Here is a 6,911-nt window from a genome sequence, read left to right as displayed (position 1 = left end):
AATATACCCCTGGTGAACAAGTCCTTAGAAATATACCCCTGGTGAACTAGTCCTTAGTTAGTAATATACCCCTAGTGAATTAGTCCTTGGTTAGTAATATACCCCTGGTGAACTAGTCCTTAGAAATATACCCCTGGTGAACTAGTCCTTAGTTAGTAATATACCCCTGGTGAACAAGTCTTAGAAATATACCCCTGGTGAACTAGTCCTTAGTTAGTAATATACCCCTGGTGAACTAGTCCTTAGAAATATACCCCTGGTGAACTAGTCCTTAGTTAGTAATATACCCCTGGTGAACTAGTCCTTAGAAATATACCCCTGGTGAACTAGTCCTTAGTTAGTAATATACCCCTGGTGAACTAGTCCTTAGAAATATACACCTGGTGAACTAGTCCTTAGTTAGTAATATACCCCTGGTGAACTAGTCCTGAATATACCCCCAGAACTATTCCTTAGTTAGCACATATACCCCTGGTGAACTAGTCCTTAGTTAGCAATATACCACTGGTGAACAAGTGCTTAGAAATATACCCCAGTGAACTAGTCCTTAGTTAGTAATATACCCCTGGTGAACTAGTCCTTAGAAATATACCCCTGGTGAACTAGTCCTTAGTTAGTAATATACCCCTGGTGAACAAGTCCTTAGAAATATACCCTGGTGAACTAGTCCTTAGTTAGTAATATACCCCTGGTGAACTAGTCCTTAGAAATATACCCCTGGTGAACTAGTCCTTAGTTAGTAATATACCCTGGTGAACTAGTCCTTGGTTAGTAATATACCCTGGTGAACTAGTCCTTAGAAATATACCCTGGTGAACTAGTCCTTAGTTAGTAATATACCCCTGGTGAACTAGTCCTTAGTTAAATATACCCTGGTGAACTAGTCCTTAGTTAGTAATATACCCCTAGTGAACTAGTCCTTAGTTAAATATACCCCTGGTGAACTAGTCCTTAGTTAACTAGTCCTTAGTTAGTGAACTAGTCCTTAGTTAGTAATATACCCCTGGTGAACAAGTCCTTAGAAATATACCCTGGTGAACTAGTCCTTAGTTAGTAATATACCCCTGGTGAACTAGTCCTTAGTTGGTGAACTAGTCCTTAGTTAGTATATACCCCTGGTGAACTAGTCCTTAGTTAGTAATATACCCCTGGTGAACTAGTCCTTAGTTAGTAATATACCCCTGGTGAACAAGTCCTTAGAAATATACCCCTGGTGAACTAGTCCTTAGTTAGTGAACTAGTCCTTAGTTAGTAAAATACCTGGTGAACTAGTCCTTAGTTAGTAATATACCCTGGTGAACTAGTCCTTAGTTAGTAATATACCCCTGGTGAACTAGTCCTTAGTTAGTAATATACCCCTGTGAACTAGTCCTTAGTTAGTAATATACCCCTGGAATATACCCCTGGTGAACTAGTCCTTAGTTAGTAATATACCCCTGGTGAACTAGTCCTTAGTTAGTAATATACCCCTGGTGAACAAGTAGAAATATACCCCTGGTGAACTAGTCCTTAGTTAGTAATATACCCCTGGAGAACTAGTCCTTTAGAAAAATACCCCTGGTGAACTAGTCCTTAGTTAGTAATATACCCCTGGTGAACTAGTCCTTAAATAGTAATATACCCCTGGTGAACTAGTCCTTAGTTAGTAATATACCCCTGGTGAACTAGTCCTTAGAAATATACCCCTGGTGAACTAGTCCATAGTTAGTAATATATCCCTGGTGAACTAGTCCTTAGTTAGTAATACACCCCTAGTGAACTAATCCATAGTTAGTAATATACCCCTGGTGAACTAATCCATAGTTAGTAATATACCCCTGATGAACTAATCCTTAGTTAGTAATATACCCCTAGTGAACTAGTCCTTAGAAATATACCCCTGGTGAACTAGTCCTTAGTAATATACCCCTGGTGAACTAGTCCTTAGTTAGTAATATACCCCTGGTGAACTAGTCCTTAGTTAGTAATATACCCCTGGTGAACTACTCCTTAGTAATAAATATCCCCCCTGGTGAACTAGTCCTTAGTAATATACCCCTGGTGAACTAGTCCTTAGTAATATACCCCTGGTGAACTAGTCCTTAGTAATATACGCCTGGTGAACTAGTCCTTAGTTAGTAATATACCCTAGTGAACTAGTCCTTAGTAATATACCCCTGGTGAACTAGTCCTTAGTTAGTAATATACCCCTGGTGAACTAGTCCTTAGTAATATACCCCTGGTGAACTAGTCCTTAGTAATATACCCCTGTGAACTAATCCTAGTAACATGCCTCTGGTGAACTAGTCCTTAGTAATATACCCCTGGTGAACAAGTGCTTAGAAATATACCCCTGGTGAACTAGTCCTTAGTTAGTAATATACCCCTGGTGAACTAGTCCTTAGAAATATACCCCTGGTGAACTAGTCCTTAGTTAGTAATATACCCCTGGTGAACAAGTCCTTAGAAATATACCCCTGGTGAACTAGTCCTTAGTTAGTAATATACCCCTGGTGAACTAGTCCTTAGTAATATACCCCTGGTGAACTAGTCCTTAGAAATATACCCCTGGTGAACTAGTCCTTAGTTAGTAATATACCCCTGGTGAACTAGTCCTTAGAAATATACCCCTGGTGAACTAGTCCTTAGTTAGTAATATACCCCTGGTGAACTAGTCCTTAGTTAGTAATATACCAATGGTGAACAAGTCCTTAGAAATATACCCCTGGTGAACTAGTCCTTAGTTAGTAATATACCCCTGGTGAACTAGTCCTTAGAAATATACCCCTGGTAAACTAGTCCTTAGTTAGTAATATACCCCTGGTGAACTAGTCCTTAGAAATATACCCCTGGTAAACTAGTCCTTAGTTAGTAATATACCCCTGGTGAACTAGTCCTTAGTTAGTAATATACCCCTGGTGAACAAGTCTTAGAAATATACCCCTGGTGAACTAGTCCTTAGTTAGTAATATACCCCTGGTGAACTAGTCCTTAGAAATATACCCCTGGTGAACTAGTCCTTAGTTAGTAATATACCCCTAGTGAACTAGTCCTTAGAAATATACCCTGGTGAACTAGTCCTTAGTTAGTAATATACCCCTGGTGAATTAGTCCTTTGTTAGTAATATACCCCTGGTGAACTAGTCCTTAGAAATATACCCCTGGTGAACTAGTCCTTAAATATACCCCTGGTGAACTAGTCCTTAGTTATACCCCTGGTGAACTAGTCCTTAGTTAGTAATATACCCCTGGTGAACTAGTCCTTAGAAATATACCCTGGTGAACTAGTCCTTAGTTAGTGATATACCCCTGGTGAACTAGTCCTTAGTTAGAAATATACCCCTGGTGAACTAGTCCTTAGAAATATACCCCTAGTCCTTAGTTAGTAATATACCCTGGTGAACTAATCCTAGTTATATACCCCCTGGTGAACTAATCCATAGTAAATATACCCTGGTGAACTAGTCCTTAGTTAGTAATATACCCCTGGTGAACTAGTAGTCCTTAACTAGTTAGTAATATACCCCTGGTGAACTAGTTCTTAGTTAGTAATATATCCCTGGTGAACTAGTCATTAGAACTAGTCCCCTTAACTACTCCTTAGTAATATACCCCTGGTGAACTAGTCCTTAGTTAGTAATATACCCTGGTGAACTAGTCCTTAGTAATAGTAATATACCCCTGGTGAACTAGTCCTTAGTCCTTAGTAATATACCCCTGGTGAACTAGTCCTTAGTTAGTAATATACCCCTGGTGAACTAGTCCTTAGAAATATACCCCTGGTGAACTAGTCCTTAGTTAGTAATATACCCTGTCCTTAGTAATATACCCCTGAACAAGTAGTTAGAAATATACCCCTGGTGAACTAGTCCTTAGTTAGTAATATACCCCTGGTGAACTAGTCCTTAGAAATATACCCCTGGTGAACTAGTCCTTAGTTAGTAATATACCCCTGGTGAACTAGTCCTTAGAAATATACCCCTGGTGAACTAGTCCTTAGTTAGTAATATACCCCTGGTGAACTAGTCCTTAGAAATATACCCCTGGTGAACTAGTCCTTAGAAATATACCCCTGGTGAACTAATCCATAGTTAGTAATATATCCCTGGTGAACTAGTCCTTAGAAATATACCCCTAACTAGTCCTTAGTTAGTAATATACCCCTGGTGAACTAGTCCTTAGTTAGTAATATACCACTGGTGAACAAGTGCTTAGAAATATACCCCTGGTGAACTAGTCCTTAGTTAGTAATATACCCCTGGTGAACTAGTCCTTAGTCCCCTTAACTAGTCCTTAATAATATACCCCTGGTGAACTAGTCCTTAGAAATATACCCCTGGTGAACTAGTCCTTAGTTAGTAATATACCCCTGGTGAACTAGTCCTTAGTTAGTAATATACCACTGGTGAACAAGTCCTTAGAAATATACCCCTGGTGAACTAGTCCTTAGTTAGTAATATACCCCTGGTGAACTAGTCCTTAGTAAATATACCCCTGGTGAACTAGTCCTTAGTAATATACGTTAACTAGTCCTTAGTAATATACCCCTGGTGAACTAGTCCTTAGTAATATACCCCTGGTGAACTAGTCCTTAGTTAGTAATATACCCCTAACTAATCCTTAGAAATATACCCCTGGTGAACTAGTCCTTAGTAATATACCCCTGGTGAACTAGTCTAGTCCTTAACTAGTCCTTAGTAATATACCCCTGGTGAACTAAGTCCTTAGAAATATACCCCTGGTGAACTAGTCCTTAGTTAGTAATATACCCCTGGTGAACTAGTCCTTAGAACTATACCCCTGGTGAACTAGTCCTTAGTTAGTAATATACCCCTGGTGAACAAGTCCTTAGAAATATACCCCTGGTGAACTAGTCCTTAGTTAGTAATATACCCCTGGTGAACTAGTCCTTAGAAATATACCCCTGGTGAACTAGTCCTTAGTTAGTAATATACCCCTGTGAACTAGTCCTTAAAATATACCCCTGGTGAACTAGTCCTTAGTTAGTAATATACCCCTGGTGAACTAGTCCTTAGTTAGTTATACCACTGGTGAACAAGTGCTTAGAAATATACCCCTGGTGAACTAGTCCTTAGTTAGTAATATACCCCTGGTGAACTAGTCCTTAGAAATATACCCCTGGTGAACTAGTCCTTAGTTAGTAATATACCCCTGGTGAACAAGTCCTTAGAAATATACCCCTGGTGAACTAGTCCTTAGTTAGTAATATACCCCTGGTGAACTAGTCCTTAGTTAGTAATATACCACTGGTGAACAAGTGCTTAGAAATATACCCCTGGTGAACTAGTCCTTAGTTAGTAATATACCCCTGGTGAACTAGTCCTTAGAAATATACCCCTGGTGAACTAGTCCTTAGTTAGTAATATACCCCTGGTGAACAAGTCCTTAGAAATATACCCCTGGTGAACTAGTCCTTAGTTAGTAATATACCCCTGGTGAATTAGTCCTTTGTTAGTAATATACCCCTGGTGAACTAGTCCTTAGAAATATACCCCTGGTGAACTAGTCCTTAGTAATATACCCCTGGTGAACTAGTCCTTAGTAATATACCCCTGGTGAACTAGTCCTTAGTTAGTAATATACCCCTGGTGAACAAGTCCTTAGAAATATACCCCTGGTGAACTAGTCCTTAGTTAGTAATATACCCCTGGTGAATTAGTCCTTAGTTAGTAATATACCCCTGGTGAACTAGTCCTTAGAAATATACCCCTGGTGAACTAGTCCTTAGTTAGTAATATACCCCTGGTGAACTAATCCATAGTTAGTAATATACCCCTGGTGAACTAATCCATAGTTAGTAATATACCCCTGATGAACTAATCCTTAGTTAGTAATATACCCCTGGTGAACTAGTCCTTAGTAATATACCCCTGGTGAACTAGTCCTTAGTAATATACCCCTGGTGAACTAGTCCTTAGTTAGTAATATACCCTGGTGAACTAGTCATTAGTTAGTAATATACCCCTGGTGAACTAGTCCTTAGTAATATACCCCTGGTGAACTAGTCCTTAGTAATATACCCCTGGTGAACTAGTCCTTAGTAATATACCCCTGGTGAACTAGTCCTTAGTAATATACCCCTGGTGAACTAGTCCTTAGTTAGTAATATACCCCTAGTGAACTAGTCCTTAGTTAGTAATATACCCCTAGTGAACTAGTCCTTAGTTAGTAATACACCCCTGGTGAACTAGTCCTTAGAAATATACCCCTGGTGAACTAGTCCTTAGTAATATACCCCTGGTGAACTAGTCCTAGTAACATGCCTCTGGTGAACTAGTCCTTAGTAACATACCTCTGGTGAACAAGTCCTTAGAAATATACCCCTGGTGAACTAGTCCTTAGTTAGTAATATACCCCTGGTGAACTATTCCTTAGAAATATACCCCTGGTGAACTAGTCCTTAGTTAGTAATATACCCCTGGTGAACAAGTCCTTAGAAATATACCCCTGGTGAACTAGTCCTTAGTTAGTAATATACCCCTGGTGAACTAGTCCTTAGAAATATACCCCTGGTGAACTAGTCCTTAGAAATATACCCCTGGTGAACTAGTCCTTAGTTAGTAATATACCCCTGGTGAACTAGTCCTTAGAAATATACCCCTGGTGAACTAGTCCTTAGTTAGTAATATACCCCTGGTGAACTAGTCCTTAGTTAGTAATATACCACTGGTGAACAAGTGCTTAGAAATATACCCCTGGTGAACTAGTCCTTAGTTAGTAATATACCCCTGGTGAACTAGTCCTTAGAAATATACCCCTGGTGAACTAGTCCTTAGTTAGTAATATACCCCTGGTGAACAAGTCCTTAGAAATATACCCCTGGTGAACTAGTCCTTAGTTAGTAATATACCCCTGGTGAATTAGTCCTTAGTTAGTAATATACCACTGGTGAACAAGTGCTTAGAAATATA

Source organism: Oncorhynchus masou, unplaced genomic scaffold, assembly GCF_036934945.1.
Source record: "Oncorhynchus masou masou isolate Uvic2021 unplaced genomic scaffold, UVic_Omas_1.1 unplaced_scaffold_551, whole genome shotgun sequence".
Lineage (NCBI taxonomy): Eukaryota > Metazoa > Chordata > Actinopteri > Salmoniformes > Salmonidae > Oncorhynchus > Oncorhynchus masou.
The sequence above is the reverse complement of the archived record's forward strand: the minus strand, read 5'-3'. Positions refer to the sequence as shown.